We start from the raw sequence: 20794 nt of genomic DNA, 5'->3' as shown, positions 1-20794 counted from the left end.
TTGCATGTTCACTGCACATAGATTTCTTTCTGTCACCACATACTTGACCTCTTTTACCTCATTTACCACCCCACTTTCCTCTTCCCTCTGGTAACCACTAGTCTATTGTCCATGTCCATGAGTCTCTGATTGTTTGTCATGGTTTGTTGTTGTTGTTGTTGCTTTTAGGTTTATATACCACATATAAATGATATCATGTGATTTTCAACTTTGTTTGTCTGGCTTATTTCACTTAGCATGAGTATCTTGAGGTCCATCTATGTTGTCGCAATGGTAATATTTCATTTCTTCTTATGGCTGAGTAATATTCCATCGTATATATGTACCACAGCTTCTTTATCTAATCATCTATTGTAGGACACTGGCTGCTTCCATGTCCTGGCCGCTGTGAATAATGCTGCTGTGAACATTGGTATGCAAATATCTTTTCAGATATGGCTTTTCAAGTATTTGGGTTAAATACCCGGTAGAGGGATTGCTGGATCATATGGTAGATCAATTTTTAGTTTTTTGAGGAAACTCTATACTGTTTCCCATAGTGACTATAGCAATTTGCAGTCCTACCAGCAATGTATGAGGGTTTCTTTTTCTTCTCATCCTCTTCAATACTTATTATTACTTGTCCTGTTGATAATAGCTATTCTAACAGGTGTCAGATGGTATCTCATTGTGGTTTGGATTTGCATTTCCTAATAGCTAGCGGTGCTGAGAATCCTTTCATATGTTTGTTGGCCACATGTATGTCTTCTTGGGAAAAATGTCTGTTCCGGTCCTCTTCCCATTTTTAATTGGATCCGCATGGCTTTTGGAAAGGTTCATTTTCATGTTGTCTAGATAATCAATGTGAATTTCAGAAAATATCATAACATTATTTGAGCCAGAATAATTTGTCTTTATGTAATTTATACCAAAATTCAAAATGCAGAAATATTTAAGCTAGATATCAGTAATCATCATTATTATGCACAAAGTTTTTGCTTTGTTCAGAGTGAATTTCTTAAAGTAGACTCTCCGAAATAGAATATATGAATTAAAAATGAGTATTCTAAATATTTTTTCCCATAGTAGAAGAAGTCTTTGCTACAATATGACTTGTATAACTTTATCTTTACTTCTTTGATATTTTAATGTAAAGAAAATCATAGTAAATTTTTGTAAAGAGGGAGATTTGGTTGCTATCATTAGCATTTACTTTATTAAAAGTAATGTCAATCATTTCCAGTAATTATTTTACTAATTGTTTCAATTTTTGATTACATAGTTTAGTAATATAAAATATTTATTTTATCCAATTTTTACATTTGCTTTATATTCTAACTTGTCTGGTATTGATATTTACACTGAAGTTTGTTCAAAATGGCCCAATGCATCACTGACCAACAGTTTTGGAATTTTTTTTTAGTTCTAAATGTACTCTATACTCAATAGAAATAATTTAGAAAAAGATAACATAATAAAGACAAAAATGACAAAATTTTTCTATCAAGAGAAAAATATAATTTTCTTTCTTTTTTACCCAATAGATATTTTCTATTTGCTCTGTGCCTCAGTTTCCTTAAGTGGAAAACAGAGATAAAAATAGTTACTTTCTTATAGGGCTGTTATGAGAAATAAATAAGTATGTATATAGCACTAAAATCACATGCATATGTATATGAAGTTTATGTGATATAAGTCATAACTACAATATAGTCATATCTTTATAATCCAATATCTTATAGATCAAGAAATCTCATTTATTAGTCTCTCTTTTTCCTAATCAAACATTCTTGACCTTCTTAAATCTTTTCAAGGTGTTTTTTTTTCCAATTAAAATTGTTCTATAGGCAAAGAAAAACAAGCAAAATCATTGTCAGCATATTCTTATATGTTTGTAAAGAGTAAAGAGACAAACATCATAAGAATATGTAGAGGAAGTTTTCAAACAGGAAGAAATAGTAACAGAAAATGTTTGGAACTTTAAAAAGGAAAGAAAATAGTACAGTAGGTAAAAGTTGGGGTAAATGTAATAGACTATTCTTGAGTTTCTTATGTACAATACTTGAGGCAAAATTATAACATGTTGGGGTGGTCCGTGTATATAGATAGTATACTCAAAACAATTATATTTAAGTGATGAGAAGAATGCAGAGACCTAAGTAGAAGGGAGGTTTTAATGCTTCACTTAAGGTGGTAAACTGTTAATAACAATAAGCTGTAATAAGTTATATATGTATATCAGAAAACCAAGAGCAACCACTAAGAAAACTAAGTAACACAACTTAATCAAACACAGCATTAAAAAAACAAGATATAATACTACAAAAGTTTCAAGTAACGCACAGGAGAGCTAGAAAAAAAGAAAAAGTGTGATAAAAAGCAGGAAAACAAAGAAAACAAATAATAAGATGGCAGACTTAGCTTTAAAGTTCAATAACTCTAAATGTAATTTTAAATTCACCAACTAAAAGACAGAGATTTGTGGATCTAATGAGAAAACACGGAACAACTATATGTTGTCTCTGGGAAACTCACTGCAAATACAACATAGGTAGACTGAAAGTAATGAATGAAAATAGATATATTATGGCAATATTATTTTTTTAAAAAACAGAATATATATGTTAATGAGGTAATGTAGACTTCATAGCAAAGAAATTTACATCACATAATGATCAAAGGATCAGTCCTCCAAGAAGTTGGTGACTTTAATTATGTGCATAAGAAACAACATAAAAACTGATAGAAATGAGAAGAGAAAGCATCCGTTTCCTGATCTTGTCTGTCAGCAGAAATGAACAAAAAGAAAGAGTTCCAACTCACTTCTGCTATCTAACTTGTGCTTCAGAGGAACTAATTGGCCAATATATTTATATTAAACAATTACGACTAAATAACATGAAGTAATGTAGGGATTATAAAGAGAACACATATTTCTGCTCATGGTAACTATGCAATTGAATAGAAAATAAAATACAGATTCCACTAAAATACAATTCAAAGGAAGAATAGAGGAAACATATCTGGTTAGGTGATCTGCATTTTGAGGTTGCTTTGAGATTTAGTAATTATAAGAGTGTAAGGCATGTTTAAGAAAAGGGGAGTTTATTTTAGATCTTTTGCCCACTAACTATAGAATCTTAGATAAGTTACTTTATTTTTCCCTTGCATATTGAAGTAATCATAATCTAATAGATTATGAGAGGTACAAGTTTGTAAAGGTGTTATTTTAGTGTTTCCTTGTCCTATAATTTCATCTGAAAACTATTATCCATACAGAAGATGTGTAGATAATAGGTCAAGCTCCTTAAATGTACAAAAAAAATCTCATTTTCTGAATTTATATCTGTTTTCATAAGTTCAAAGTGTTTGATTCAGTATCAGTTCTTTAGGAATACAACATATTATCAACAATTGTTTGAGATGATTAGTCTGTGATCTTTTCCCTGAATTAATCAAATGTTTGTGTTTTGTTAATTAACTACTTGAATAGTCATAATAGTAGTAATAACAGCAGCAATAATAATTAACATTTATTAAATACATGCTATGTGGCAGACACTGTGTATGTGTTCTATGTGTTTTACAAGTATCTTGTCATTGAATATTCACAGGTACCATGAGAGATATACTATTACTTATGTTACTTCTGTATTCATGTTTTTTTATTCAGAATTATTTTTTGAAACTCATCTATATAGATGCCTGTAGCTATAGCACATTAATTTGCAAATGCCAAATTATTTTCCAAACTTTTTTTGGCCAGTTCCATTTGCATTCCAAATGGATGAGATTCCTTTGTTCCATATGCTTGCGGTATTTGTATTGTCAGATCTTTATATTTTTGCCAGTTTAGAGGTAGTAATTTTTCTAACTAATGAAATTAAACACATTTTAAAAATGTTATTTGGTCATTTATATTTCCTTTTCTATGAAATGCCCATTCTTAATTGTTATTCTTTTAAATTAATACTTGAGATTTTACATATCATGAATATTTAATGCCTATTATCATTACAAATACCTTCTCTGTTTTGTAGACTGACTTTCACTTTTTAAGGTGTTCTTTGAATAGACTAAACTTATATTCTCCCCATTTCATGTATACTTTTTGTGTCTTTTTAAAGGTATTCTTAACTTATTGAGACCATGGAGATGTTTCTCTACTCTCCAAACTTTTGTTGTTTTTTACATATACATTAATTCAAGAAAAACTAAACTTGAAATTAATTTTAAATAGTATCAAGTAAGAAAACAATTTAATGCTTTCCCACATGAAAACATTTTCTCATTACTATTTATAAACCATCTTTTCCTACAGATTTCCAATACTATCTTTTCAGATATCAGGTTTTCAATTATGCTTGGTTCTGTTTCGCTCTCTCTTGTTCTCTCTCTCCCCCGCTCACCCCCCGCCCCCCTCCACCGCCCAATGTATGTTAATCTTTGTATCTTTGTCTCTAACCTAATTTCTATAGGTTTATGTAAATTTCTGAAGGCTTATGGTTCTTTCTGATATCATTCTCCAAAAGTTCTTGACCTTTAGGTTTTCTGTATAAAGTTTAAATCAATATCAATTTGTACAAAAATTTTATTTGTTTTCTGTAATAGCATTAAATCTATAGGATACTAGAGATAATTAAGAATTTTATAATGCCGTGACTTCCTTTCAATGATCACAATGTATGTTTCCATTTAATTACGTCAATAATGCCTTTCAAAAAAGTTAAACATCTTTATAAAGTTTGCATCCATCTTTTATTAGAATCATTAATAAATGTTATATACATATATACACAAATATATGGAATGTAAGTATCATCTTTTCTAAAACTATACTGTTTGAATAACTATAAAAATGCATTTTTTATATATTGCTCTTTTAACTAGCCACCCTGCTGAACTTTCATTAATTATAATAAGGAGATCGTAGATTTTATTTCTCTCCATTTAAAATAGATAATATAGGTAGAGATATGGTATATATAGGTATATAAATATATGTAATCTTACCATCTTAATGTATTTATTGGCCTTTCTGGATCAGCAAAGACTTTCTATAAAATGTTGAATGATATTAGACATCTTGTCTGTTTCCTTCAATTAAAGAAAACATTCTACTATTTAATAATGAATTTGGTATTTGTTGAAGTTTTTTTCTTTTTTTTTTCAATCCTACCTTTATGAGGGGAAATACTAATCTCTATTATATAATATTTATCATGGAATTTTCCATTGATATGAGTTATATACATTCGTTTTGTTACAGACATAAAGAGTTTGTCCACTTGGCGCTAGCAGAGCAAAACACTAAACATTGAGAATTGCAGTGGAGAAATTAAAATTACTTTGTTTGCAGAGCGCTAAGCAAGGAGAAAGGGAAAGTTATTGCTCAAAAGCTTGAAATCCCCAATCCAGAGGTTGGGCCGTGGGTTTTTAAGGGTTTGGAGAGATCAGGTATGTTAAAGCTTTGGTGCGGCAAGTTTTAATTAGATGAACTTGGAACCTGGCCATTTATGGTAAAGAGACATCAACATGAGATCTCCCTGAACAATGGACCCTTGGTTTCTGTGAGTCTAGGTGTTCAAGTTATCGTTAGATTGGGGAAGGTTGGGCGGGACTTTGGTTCTGGGTGCATCTATCGGTCAAAGTTCTTCTGCACATACTTGGGCTGCTGATTTGTGTTTTTCGTCTGTTGTCTCTAAAAAAGCAATTTAGTATCTTGTTAAACAGGATAAGGCCATTTTGAGTTGCTTCTGCAGTTACAATTTTTCAGATCCATATAAAGTTACAAATTTTCAGAGGAGATTATGTTGTTATTATTATTTAATTATTTTTCCTTCTTGACCTGAAGTAGATCTAGTTTCTTCTGTAGTTTCTCTTTTCTGGCTGATATATATTTTTTTCTAGTTCCACTGAGGATGTAGTCCCTTCAGGAATCCCAGCTTTATGTGGGGGTCTCAGATTCTGCTCCACAACAGTGTGTAGGCTCATGGCCTAAAAACCATTACTTCAGACTAATGTCAGTCTCTCAAATTCTACTTTACTGGTAGTATATTTTTTTTCCCTTCCAGGAACACTTCTAATATCCAGTTGGTTTAACACTGATTAAAATTCATGGTGGCTATAATTTTTAGCCCTTGGTTATTTCCTATATTTTCTTGAAGGTTCATTGATGGGTTTAAAGTATTTTTTTAAAAAATTTATTCAGCCCTTAGTTTAGTTTAGTTTTGATTTTTTGCACTTAGATGAATTTTCAGACTATTGTTGGTCTGCTGGAAACAAAGAAAAAATTTATAGTCCTTTAACAACATTTTCCATCTTATACATTTGCTCTTGTTTTGAGTACTTGAGATGTAATTTCTCTCTATGACTCCTATTAAAATCATTTTTATTACTAATCACACATTTAAAATCTCACATACTCATAATATTCCTTATCTACCATGGCCCAATTTATATTTCTCTCTTCGAAACTACTCATTGTCTGTACAAGTCATCTAGCAGTTAACCATGTATATCTTTATGATATCTCATCTATTATTTCCTTATAATTACACTTTTCTGTCATTTTAACTGCCTTGTTAGGACAGTTAATCTATATCATAATTATTTTTAGACTTCCTAAATGCTAATGTGGTGTTTTGTGCATCTTATAGTCTGGCTAGGATGTGCAATATTTAAATTACCATTAAACTTTGTTGAACACTTTGTTCAAGTTCTTTTCTCCTTATTTTTCAATCATTCTTACCCTGGCTTTCACTTTTTTTGCTGTTCCACATCATTCCTGAAGTTAACTTACAGTGACTATATTAAACCCAGTGGAATACAGGAAATGGCTTTATTTTTCTATAAACATATTATTATTCGTTCACTTTCTCTCCTTTTAGTTTTACTTTGACTTTCAATTCAGGAATTTATAACATGGAAATAAGGGTGTCATGTCTTTTTTAAGTATTTATTGATTTCCTTCCTGTTTTGCTTTCTGTCCTCTAGATATGGCATAGGGTCAATGATGGTTAAATAACGAGAGACAAATGAGTCATGTTGTTATAATCCAGACATAACTGTCCACTGTCATGGCTGACCTTCAAATGCTGGCTCCCTCACAGGGAACGTGCATTTCCAGTTTTCTGCCTTGGTTGATGCTCTCCCTGGCAAATTCCTATATATGATTGCTTTTCATATCCCTTCCTTAGTGGCCCACCCATAGACTTTTATTGCTGTAGTACTCTTTCCGTAATAGACAACTCCTTTGGCCAAGGTACTTTCCAGGTTATATGAGCTAGATTACTTTCCCTTGGGAATTTATTGTATCCTTATCTTGCCAAAGAGGAGGAAGAGAGTGTACCATATCCGACTATAAATTCTTCAATCTTAATTATGTAGATCATGGTTACTTTGGCCAACATTTGGTCTTCAGACTTTTCTAGGATAGAGTTAGGCATCAGGTTCTTGATGCACATGCTCTTCTAAGCCCCTAAGGATATACATTAGTTTTTCCTAAGAATACTCGAATAATGCTCTACCATTGATGGCCACAAAACTCATTTTTTTCTTATTAATGCAACAAATATTTACTGAGTGCTTACTCTATGTCGATTACTGTTTTTAGCACTGGACATATGGATGGGCTTGCCAAATTTAGCAAATAAAAATGCTGGTGTTCAGTTAAATTTGAGTTTCAGATAAACAAATAATTTATTAAAAGTATGTGAAATTTGGGACATGCTTATACTAAAAATTATTTATTATTGACTTCATCCAGAATTAAAGTTTAACTACATGTCCTATATTTTATATGGTACCTTAGATACAGGATTATATAAAATAGATGCAGCCCTATCTTCATGGAATTACAAGCTAGCTGGGATAAAGAAAGCAAAAAATAAAAATAAAAAATATACTATGTCATATTGTGATAAAGGCTATAGCAAAGATAAAATAGGATAAGAGAGCTAGAGAATACTCGGGGCTTAATGTTGCTATTTTGTATATGCGTTGGCCATGGCCCCCGTATGAAAGAGACTTGTGAGCAGAGCCTGGAAGAAAGTAAAGAAGAAAGAGAAAAGATCTAGGCCTAAGAACCATCAAGAACAAAGGAACTGAAATGGAAGCATTTATGCCATATACCAGGCACAACAAATACAATAAAAAAAAATGAGCAAGAGAAAGGAAAAGGGTAGAAGAGAGAGGTTCAGAGAAGTATGTGGGGGGATGTGCGGGGCTGCAGGAGGCTGCAAGGTTAGCTATATTGTGAGGTTAATCATTGTGAGGGCTTCACGGATTTTACCCTTAGAGATGGGAAAGCTTTGTAAAGTTTTGAGGAGAGAAGTGGCATGATCAAATTATCTTTTTAAATGAAGATTACTTTAGCAGCTGTAAAAACAGAATAAAACAACAACAACAACAAAAACACAATAGAGAGAGGTAATGCAAAGACAGGATGTGTAATTCAGAACCTATTTCAATAATCTTGGCAAGAGCTGACGGAGATTTGCTCCAGGGAAGTAGTGTTGGAGAAGGAATGAAAAGAAATAAGTGGATTCTGATTGAATTTTACAGGAAGAATTGTTACAATTTTCCTATAGACTGAATATAGGATGTAAGAAAAAGAAATATCAAAGATGACCCTGATAACATTTACTGGAGAAACTGGAAGGAGTTGTCATTTACTATGATGAGGGAAGACTGAGAGGTGTGAGGGAGGATTTAGAAATAAGTTCAGTTTTGAACATGCCCATTTTGTAATGTTAGATATCCAATTACAGAGACTGAATCTGCAGTTAGATTTCCTTTTCAGGGTGGAGTTTTGGGCCAGAGACAGCAATGTGAGAGTTGACAGTGTATGAAATGGCATTTAACACAAGAAGATCACATGAGAAACCTGCTCCACCTTGAAGGCATCTCAGTTCCTTCGCTTGTTTTTTCTCGGAAAGCCCTTCACTTTAGTGGAGTGACAGCTCTATTCTCAAGCCATTAAGAAAGGAAGAAAAAGGAAGTTTTCTGCTTTTCCTCCTACACTAATCTTCACTGTAGAATTAATGCCTCAATGACAACCTTTAATATTGGTGTAGAGAATAGCTTCCCTTCAGTGACTGTAAATACAATCTCATTTAAGTGCACTTGATTCTTACTCATTTCTCTTTTTGAATCCTTTTTTAAAAAAAAAAAAGATATCAGGTGATTGAGTACAACATGCAGCATATCTTTTAAATTATTTTGATTAAATTTAGTTGTCAGTGAGAAAAGGGATAATTTAAATGCAGTAAAGAAGTAACAATGTGACTTTTTAAATTCAGCTTTAGCACTGGCAGTCTCCTCAATGTGAACAACTTCTGACTATCAGCCTCTACCTCAATCAAACATTTAATTGTATAGTGCACCCTCCTCCATGCCTCATTAACATTTCTGTTTATGAAAACTTCTCTCAATGCTGCCTACGTCTATTTATTTTCTTTTTGAGTTAAATCAAAACTGTTTTAAAATCTGATTTGCCTAATTAATTTACTAAACAGTAAAAGTTTGCATAGAAGCCAGATTCATGTATTAACTCTGCCAAAGACTAGCTATGTATTACTGAACATGTCTCTTTTTTTTTCCCCTAAACTTTAATTACTTGTGTAAAACACAGAATGGGAATGCATACTTCTCTAAAGTCTGTTTCTGGTCTAACATTTTATTATTCTATGATGAAAACTTTCAACTCGGGTAGCCCCTGTGATCCTGTCCTCTATCTTCTTCATCTCCATCAGAGACCTTTAATATTTTTCTCATTTCACATTATTGAATCACCTTTTAAATGAATTAAAAAAACCTTTTTCCGTATAAAATAAATTTCAAGAGTAGTTTTGTTAATTTGTAAGATCTACACTTCTATGATTTTTAAAAATTAGAAACAAATGTAGAATGTTACACTAGAATAAAATAAATAAGTATATGGAGAATAGTTGTTCGGATTAGATGTATAGGCTATCATTTTAGAATAAAGCTACTAAGCAGCAAGAACTTGGCTATATCTATAAAGTATAGAACATTGAAAACATTCAATCAATATTGAATAATGATTTCATATCCAAAATGATTAGATAATTAGAAAGTGAAATATTTAGTACTCAGGCTAAATAATTATTAAAATCACAATATGCAGTACAAATGAAATCAACATCATCTTTATAATATCTAAAAATGGTTGGGTAGTTACAAAAAACCTGTTGCTTATGGCACTACAATGTACAAATAAAATAAAAAGTGAACGCCACTCAAAATCCTATCAGAATAGAGGCTGAGATGGAACATTTTTTGAACTTTCAAGGAGATGAAAGTTCAAGAGATGAAAAATAAAAATAAGCACTTTCTTACTTCATTAAGGTCCCCATGGGAATTACTTGAAGTATGCTATTTCCTAGGAAGAAAAGGGATACATTATTTGAGTAAGCTAAAGGTAGCCCGAAAAGAAAATGATGTTCTTCCTATTTTACATCCAGAGAAACTGACAAAACAATAAAATGCAGAACTCATTCTCTTGGCTTTGTGGACAGGTACACTTGCTTTTCCTCCTGATTAGCTAACTAGTAGAATAAAAGTTCTGAACCGAGCTGTGATCTACAGTAAAATAATATTTCACTTTTAAATATTTTTATTCTTTTTCCTAAGTATTTCGTATTTGATTTAACTACCATTGTTGATTCGGAATAATTCATTTTAGGACATGTTTTCAGAAACAGAAAATATTTAAATTGGAGCAATGGGAAGATTTTCTATGTGCTTACATTTCTTAAAAACCAAAAGAGGTCAACCATCAATAGGCCAATTTTCAATACTCTTATTGTGTGTAACTCTTTAAAGTCATGAAAAGACAGAATTTTTTGTTACAGTACTCATCCCTAAGGACTGTGTTTGAGAGTTTATTACTGGCATATTTTTTATGATTAATCTAAATTTTAATCCATTTTGCTTTTCTATGGCATAAGTCCATGCATTATACTGCTTTTGTTACTTTTTTTTTTATCAGTTTCTGAAAGTCTATGAGATTTTGAGTTCCTTGAATGCAAAAACTCTGCCTTGGCATTCCTACCACCATAACTTATATCAAATAAATACTTTCTGAATCAAAGGACTAGAGTCCTGAGGATATTTCTGTTGTGATACTCTGACATTGTTGTAGGAAATAAGGTAAAGTAGAAGTGAGTGCGAGTTCAATGATTTTTCTTCTGAATATTTTTTATCATCCTTAGAAAACAGGCACACAATACTGTTACATTCAGATTTCAGGTGGTAATTGTTTTGACTTAAAACGTGCCATAAAACAAAAGTAACAGATAATGTGCTTCGGCTAGACCTATTTTTATATGTAGTATTACTAAATTTTTTCTTACTTAGTCATATAGATAATTGAATGATGACCTCTGTGACTAGATTTTTCACGCCTTTCTAATACATACTCAGACATACTGCTCTAACAAGTTCTTAGAAGGAAATAGGCCCACAAAAGGTAAGCTGCTTACTTCTGTTTTAGCAACCTTAGAGAAAAGATTTAATTAGAGGCTTTCACTTTTCCAATATTGCTATTTTCAAAATTTGAGATCTCAGGACTCTTGCATTCTTAAATAGAATTGAGAATGTCTAATTGTTTTTGCTTGCATAGGTAATATCTACATATTCTTCAACTAAAACTGAGAAGTTCCAAAAATCACGTGTATTTTTAATATATTTAAATCAATGCTAAACTCCTTACATGTAAACCCAAATAACATACTTTTAAGAAAAAATTAACTATATTTTCCAAAACAGACAAAAAACTGTAGTAAGGAGAGTGTTATCATTTTATACCTTTGCCAAGTCAATCTATTGCTATATATTATTTTAAATGAGGTATACAAATGAAGTCTGGTCTCACATATGTAGTTGGAAAAGAGAAAAGCATTTTGTTCTCTTTTCAGATAACTTTGGGCATTTTTCTTTGTGGAATCTGAAACCACATAAAGTAATTTTAATACTCTGCTTTGTAAAAATCAGTTGATCTATCTTGCAATTTGAATGGGTATTTTATTTATGCATTATTTCGAAATATGCTTTAATCATTGGGAAAACATTGGTTTGCAAAGTTATACAAATTTCCAAATGATAAAACATTTTGTTATACAATGTGAAAAAAAGTATATTCTACTTCCAGACAAGATGGAATAATAGAATTCAGCTATACTCTTCCACTCAAAACAACTAAAATCCAAATAAAATATATAAAACTACAAATGTAAAGATATCAGAAATGAGAAAAAGAAGGGAAGTGGTCCCTAAGAGATGAGAAAGTAATGAGCAAGACTTTTTAATTGTCCAGCTTACCTCTTGGAGAATTTCCAAACCATGGCAGCAGTTGAGGAAACTAAGACAGAAGCTAGTGGTCTCCTTCAGTTAAGGAGATGGGATGAGAGACCAGGGAGGTCATAGTGGCTGGAGTGCTCAAAACAGTACCAAAGTGGAGAAGCCTGCAAAAGGAGAATTGTCCAGAGATATGCAGAGAGTCCCTCTCATGTCAAACTGAGAACTGATTAGTGTATGCATGTGAACAAACCATTCAAAACTGGGCTGAGAATAGTTCTGGTTTTACTTCCTAGCATGAAAAGCCTCATAATTTACAAGTACTCTGGTAGAGTATTCAGAAAGCTTTTACCTCAGTAGTGGAGAAAATTAGCCCCAGATTAAACTCTGATTTAGTTCTACCTCACAAAGTTAAAAGCAAGACCCCAAAAATTCAACTGTTGCCACGTAGCTTAAGTATGTCTAAGAATAAAGCTTAAGAATATTTATGCAAATACAAAAATATTCAAGACATAAAAAGGTAAAATTCACAGTCTCACTCATATCCAAGAAATTATTAAGCATGCAAAGAAGTATAAAAAAAAAAACTTATTGTAAGAGAAAAAGATCAATTTCAACTGATCCATGATATACATGTCGAATGTAGTAGATAAGAAAGTAGAACAGTTATTATAACTCTATACGTTCACTAAGCTAAGGTAAAAAGCAAGCAAGTCAGCTGAAATGTAGATAATATTTTTAAAAAGACACATCTTAAAATCTTAAAGTTGAAAACTATAATGTTTGAGGTAAATATTACACTGGCTGGAACTAGGAGCAAAGGACATGATTAGCAAACTTGAAGGACAGAAATAGAAAGTAAATAAAGTGAAACACAGAAAAAAATTAAAAATTGAAGAAAACTTCAGTTGGCTATGGCCTAAGATATGTATTTTTAGAGGCCTGAAGTTGAGAAGTCGGAGGAGCCTTCGGAAAAATTATTTAAGAAAATAATGGCCCGAAACATATATAATATTGGATGTCAATTGTAATTAAAAAAAAAAGAAAAAGAAAATAATGGTCCATTAATTTCCAAAGCTGATAAAATTATAAGCCTACAGATAAAAGAAACTAAATGAACCTCAATCACACACATATACACATGCATACACAGACACACATTCAAGCACACAAAGAAAACCACAGCAAAACACATAAGTAAATTGTCTAAAGTCAGAATAAAGAAAATATATAAAGCCGACATATAAAATATACATTATATAGTGATGTACAAATATCATAATGGCAGAATACTTTTTGCTTGCAACAATAAAAACCAGAAGGCAGCAGCGCAACATCTTTATAGTAATGAAAGAAGAAAAAAAAATCAATCTAGAATTCTAAATCCTGAAAAAGTGTCTTTCAAGAATGAAGAAGAAATGACTTTTTCAGAGGTACAATAGCTAAGATGATTCATTAACTGTAGACCTTCACTGCAAGAAAGATTAACACAAGTCCTCTAAGCAGAAGGAAAATGATACCAGGTGAAAATCTGGATCAGGGCAAAGAATTGAAGATCCCTGGATATGCTAACAACATGGATACAAAATTGCTTTTCTTATTAAAATCTTTTAAAATTATAATTGATTGTTTAAATGAAAAATGATGAATATAATGTTATTGGAAGTACAACATATGTGGAATTACCATGTATGATAAAATTAGGATAAAGGCCAGGAGAGGAGAAATGGAAATGTACTCTTGTAAGGTTTTGTGTTAAAGTGGTGTTATATCACTTTAAGATAGACACTGTAAAGTTAAAGTTAAAAAAGTATAAACCCTGTAAAGTTAAAAAAGTATAAAATAACACAACAAAGAGTTATAGCTGATAAGGCAACAATAGGAATAGATAAGATAGACTATAAAAATATGTAAATTAAAAATATATATATAAATGAAATATTTAGTACAAAATAGGCAGAAAAAGAAGGGAACAAATAAGATGATACAAAGAGAAAATAAATATCAAGAGAGTAGTTAAACCAAATAGTACTATAACCAAATTAAATATAAATCTACCAATTAAAAGGTGTAGATTATCAAGTAAATTAAAAAATTAAAAGACTCAGCTATATGTTTTCATATATTTAGAGTATCAAAAAATACTCTAAATATAAACTTAAATTGGATAAAAGTGAAAGGATATAAAGGAGGGTATGAATAGATGGAGCACAGAGGATTTTAGGGCAGTGAAAGTATTTGGTATGGTAGTGTAATTGTGTGTGGAAGACATCATACATTTGTTGAGACCCGTAAAACTGTACAACACAGAGTATTGTATATGAATATGCAACTATTGTACACTAATGTAGCTCTAATGTAAACTATGGTCTTTAGTTAATAAGATATCGATACTGATTCACCAATTATGGTAAATGCTCTACGCTAATGCAAGGTGTTAATAATAGTAGAAACTGTAAGATGCGGGGAGAGGGAGTAGATACCTCTCTGTATTTTCATCTCAGTTTAAAACTACATTAAAATTAAATTGGTTAGATTTTTCTTTCCCTAAGAAAAAGGATAAAAAATATATACCATAGTAATTGTAATAAAAAGAAAACTGGAATATTTACATTAATATCAGACATAATAGATTTTATGATAAAAAGTCATTTCATAATCTTAAAGTCAATTTATCTAAAGGACATATAATTCTAAATGTTTATACACCTAACAACAGAATTTTAAAACATGAAATAAAACTGATAGAAATGCAAGGAAAATCAATAACTGTAGCCAAAGATTTCAACATTCTTTCACAATATTTTATAGAACAAATCGGTAGAAAATCAGTAAGGACATGGAAGATATGAAAAACACTGTCAGCCAAGAGAACGATAAATACCATGTTTTCACTTTCATGAGGAATCTAAGGAACAAAAAGCACAAACTTATCAAAAACAAACTCACAAATATAGAGGACAATCTGGTGATGGCTGGAGGGGAGGGGAGTTGAGGAGCTGGGAGAAAGGGATGATAGGTTAAAGTACAAATTAGTAGTTGATAGATGATCACAGGGATGGGGAGCACTACACAGGTAATGAAGTCAACAGTAATATAATGGCTAGGTGTAAAGCCAGAGGAGAGAAAGAACAATCAGGGGGATCATTTCATAAACTATATAAATGTCTAACCAATATATTGTATGATCGAAACTAATAATATTTTTTTTTTAAATTAAGATTATGAAAAAAGAAAAACACTGTCAGCCAACAGGGGCAGAATACAAATTATTTGCAAGTACACATACATTTACCAAAATAGACCCCATTCTGGGCCATATAACAAGTATCAATAAATTTGAAAGATTCAAATCTTAACAAATATGTGCTCTGACTTCAAGGAAATTAAAGAAAAAATCAACATGAGAAAGATAACTTGACACATCCTAAATATTTGGAAACTAATTAACACATTTCTCAATGACACTTGGATCAAAAAAGAAATCAAAAGTAAAATAGAATACATTTAGAACTGAATGAAAATGAAAACTCTGAATATAAAAATTATGGGATGCTGCTAAAGAGAGTCAAATATGTGGTGAAAGAAAGAAATCTAACTATGGGAGGTGATCACGCAGTGTAAATATACATTATATATATATATATATATATATATATATATATATATATATACGTATATAATATTATATATGCATACACACACACACACACACACACACATGCCTTACTGCTAAAGGGTACAACTGAAACTTATTGGATTTTGTTAACCAATGTAACCATAAAAAATAAATTAATTAAAAAAATTGATAAACATCTAGACTGATCAGAGAAAAAGACAAGAAGATGCAAATATGAGGATTGAGACTGGTTACACTCAATTTACATATAAGTGAAAATGATAATAGAAAAATATGACAAATGTTATATCAAAAAATTTGACAATTTAGATGAAATTAATACATTCCTTGAAAAACACATATACCAAAGCTTGCTCCAGATAGTCTGAAGTAGCCTGTATCTATTGCAGATATTTTATTCATAGTTTAACATCTTCCCTCCTTACTTCCATCAAAAAAAGCCAGATACCGATGATTTCACTGTTAATTTCTATGAAATATATACAGAGGCTATTATATCAATTTTATACAAAATATTCCAGAAAACTAATCTGATAACTGAACCAGACAAAAATATTACAAGAAAAAAACTTGATTATAGACAAATGTTTTTTTAATACTTAGAAAATTTAATACAAAAATATATTAAAAATAATACATCATGAGTAAAGAGGGTTTATTCCAAACTCATAAGGTTGGCTTAATATATAAAAACCAATTTAATTTGTATTAATATATTAAAAAAGAAAAAAATGATCATCTTAATAAATGAAGAAAAATCATCTCACAAAACCCAATTTTAATATCTGATAGAAACTTTCAGCAAACTGAGAATAGAAGAAAACATCCTCTAAATAATAGAGTAATTAGGGGGATCATTTTATAAACTACATAAATGTCTAACCAATGTACTATATAATCAAAACTAATAATAAAATAAAATTTAAAAAAATAATAAAGATCTATGAAAACTCTTAAACTAATTTCACACTTAATGGTGAAAGATTGTGTTTCCCCTTAAATCAAGAATAAATCAAGGTTGTTCTTATCATGTCTTCCAATATCTGATTGTTTACTACTAGCATATAGAAAAACATAATTTTTGTGTGTTTTTGTATCCTATAACCTTGCTAAACTTATTAGTTCTAATAGTTGATTTTATCTTTCATTCTTTATATTATCTACCTAGGAGATTATGTTATAGCAAAACCCGACAAGTATATTTCTATAATGAGGAATTAGATTCCATTTTTCAATGTTTGATTACAACTTTTAAACTTCACTCCTTTCTCTTCCCATGCATCTCACCTCTGGGCAAGCTAAGACAGATGGATCCTATATTGTTAGGGGATCCACATCTGGTGTCAGTGGGAGATTTAAACCAAACAATTCCCTGCCCTCCTGTAGGAACACTTGCTCTGATCCACCTGCTAACTACAATCAACGCCCTGAATCAATCTCCTCTCCTTTCTCTCTAGTCCTTTCAGACCTGCTAGATAGGATTTCCTTGCTCTTCCCAGAAGCTCAATTTATGTAGTTAATATACTTTTCCTACCCTCTTAGTGTGTGTAGTATCATCAGTCTCAATCTAATCTTGGATGGGTGTCACTCTTGCCTTTGCATAGTGTCTATGACAACTTATTCCTTTCTAGATTTGTTGCTTTTTAGTTTTCATTCTTACCTTGGTTCACTGGATAGACTCTCCAAGTTCAAGGAAAAGGGAAATATCCTACATCTGTTGATAAGGAAGTAGTAATGCCAAATATAAGGAGCTTATAGAGTAAGAGATATTGTCATTGTCATTTTTGTAAAATAAAATCTACCACATCATTCCAGACTTCCCTAGATAGGAAAGAAGGATATATGTTATAGTCTTACTAGAAGAAGCCACTTGGTATGCATTCACATAAAAAGAAAGAATATTAAAGCACTCTGATTTTTTATCAGGAATGGGAGTTAAAAGAATGTGAAATGGATGACACTAGTTATACCTTTGCCATATTGTCTACACACAATTAAATAAGTCAGTTTTTCTTCATATCTCAGGGGTACTTACATTGAACTATCTAAAGTTCATTGATACAGTCTATCTTTAATTTTTTTCATTGATTAATGAAATCTGGAATGAAAAAGTGATCTTTAGGAAACTCTAGTATAATCAGTTATGCGATGCTTAAATTCTCTCTGAAATATCCTTGTTTGTTATCTCTAATATAAGAGAAATCAGCATTTTCTTTGCAGCACATTCTCTGTTTATACAGTTGTTTTTTTTGTTTTTTGTTTTTTTTCCACACAGAAATGAAAAATTTCTTCCTACCTTTGTAACCGAACTACTAGCTTTCTCTAATGGTAAGATATCTGATTTTTCTTATGTTTTCATGTTTTTAGATATTTGAAGAATTACAATGACCTTTCATTTATTCTCTAAACTATATTTTAGACTTCTTCTAATCATTTCCCATTGGAATGGTTTCGTTTATTTACCATTCTGACATTTTTCGTTGAATGTTATAATTTCTTTACATATGTTTTTCAGAACTGAAAATACTAGGTCATGTATAAGACCAGCTCATAACAGGGTAAGTCTATCAAGGAGCGTATTATATCTCTATAGTTAGATTAGTTTCTCTGATGATCATATCAAAATTTCAACACATAGGAACAAAATGTCAACAAAAACATATAAATCTTTTTTGACTAATTCCATTACCGTTATGACTTATCAATTGTATATAATTCAAATTTGGAAACTTTTTCCAAAAAGAGATTTTTTTAGAATCTTTACAAAATATTGAAATTCAACTTGTAAGTTTAAATATGTTTCAAACATATCAAGATATGAGGCATTCAATTTGTCATCCCATATATTCTCTAAATTTCTTGTAATCTGTGATTGCGATAAAAATGGTTTATCTGTATTTCAGTAAGTGATTCAAAAGACAGACAAGATAGAATCAAGTAGAAACCTTTGTGGAATTCCACAAATAGCTTCTTAGATTACTATCAATCCATCTATTTGTATATTTTGAGTATGATAATTGAATTAATTAGGTTTCATTTGGCTTTTATTTAGTCCTATTTATATTTTATCATCTTGTTTTTAAGAATTTTATCTATCACATTTTCCTGGTTTAATTGTATAGAAGTTGTGTCAATGGTTTGGCACAACTTCACTCCAACATGTGAAAAGTCTAGTCACTCCCATTTTTATGGCAAGAGGAAGCTAAACAAACAGAAAAGTAAAAAATGTTCTTGTACTTAATAGAGAAATGATTGAGCAGGTTAAATTGCCACCCAAAAAACTAGAGAAACAGGCAAACTCCAAGAGTCTCAGCTGAAATCTGCTTAACTGGAGCAGAGGTGCTGGAGTCATTAAGTGGTAGCTGGTATGTGACCAGCCTGAGGGTGAGAAACTCCTGGTGGTCCCTCAACTCCCATAATTTTGTGAGCTTTATTTCCAGGAAATCTACTGTTTCTCATGGTGAAATTCAGAGAAAGACTCTCTTATGACCGTGACAGGAGGAAGGAAAGAATATCTCTGAAATATTCCCAGAGACTTCTCCGTAGCAAAGGCTACTCTCCAGAATGGGGGAGAGAAAACAATTAACCAACAGATGGTGCTTTGAAAATATCAATAAAATTGATAAACTTCTCAAGAGGCTAATGAAGAAAAAATATAGCTAAGTCACAAATTATCAATATCAGAAATAAAAGAGGACTTATCACTACTGATCCTATGAACATTAAATGATAAATGAATACTGTGAATAACTATGTGCCCACAAATTTAATAATTTAGATAAACTGGATCAATTCCTTGAGATACACAAACTACCAAAACTCACAAAGGAAAAATAGATCACTTGAATAGCCCTATGGCTATTTAAAAATTTAATTGATAATTAATAACTTTATAAAAAGTCACCAGGCCAAGATAGTTGGTTACACCAGAAAATTCAACCAAACATTTAATGGAGAAATGATTATAGAAATTCTCCACAACTTCTTCCAGAAGAGAGGCCAAGGAACACTTCCTAACACATTCTATAGGACAGCATTACCCTAATACAAAAAAGCAGATAAAAACATTACAAGAAAGGAACACTAAAGATCAACATCTAGCATGAAAATATAAGCAAAAATCCTCAACAAAATACTAGCAATTTGAGTCAAACGTTGTATGAAAGAATTATACACTATGACCAAGAGGAATTTATTTTAGATATTCAAACATGATTCAATAATTATCAACATAATCCATCACATTAACTGACTGAAGAAAAATAATTTTCTGCAATTGATGCAGAAAAAAGCAACTGACAACAATCTAATACCAATTAATGACAAAACTCTCAGTGAATTAGAGTCTGAGGGAAACTTTCTTAATTTGATAAAGGAGCTCTATGTAAAAATCAGTAACATTGTACTTATTGGTGAACGACTGGACTGTGTCCCTTTAAGACTGAGAATAAGGCAAGGTTGTCTTTTTTCATCAGCTTTATTCAATATTATATTAGAAGTCTTACCTAATAAAAAAAAAAGACAAGATAAGGAAATAAAAGGACTATAAATTGGAAAGGAGGACAAAACCATTTCTATCCCTAGATGACATGATTTTATATGTAGAATATCTCAAAAAAACACCACCAGCAACAATAACAGAAACTTACAGCAAGGCTACAGGTTCCAAGGTTAATATAGAAAAATTGATTGCTTTCTTATGTATTGACAATAATAAGAATTTAAAATAAAACATGGCATTTCTAATATCACAGTAATGAAATACTTAGGGTAAATATCAAAAGATATGTATAGGACCTATTTACAAAAAATTATAATACATTAATAAAAAAAAATCAAAGAAAATTTTAAAAA

This window comes from Pteropus medius, unplaced genomic scaffold, assembly GCF_902729225.1.
Source record: "Pteropus medius unplaced genomic scaffold, Ma_sr-lr_union100, whole genome shotgun sequence".
NCBI lineage: Eukaryota > Metazoa > Chordata > Mammalia > Chiroptera > Pteropodidae > Pteropus > Pteropus medius.
The sequence above is the reverse complement of the archived record's forward strand: the minus strand, read 5'-3'. Positions refer to the sequence as shown.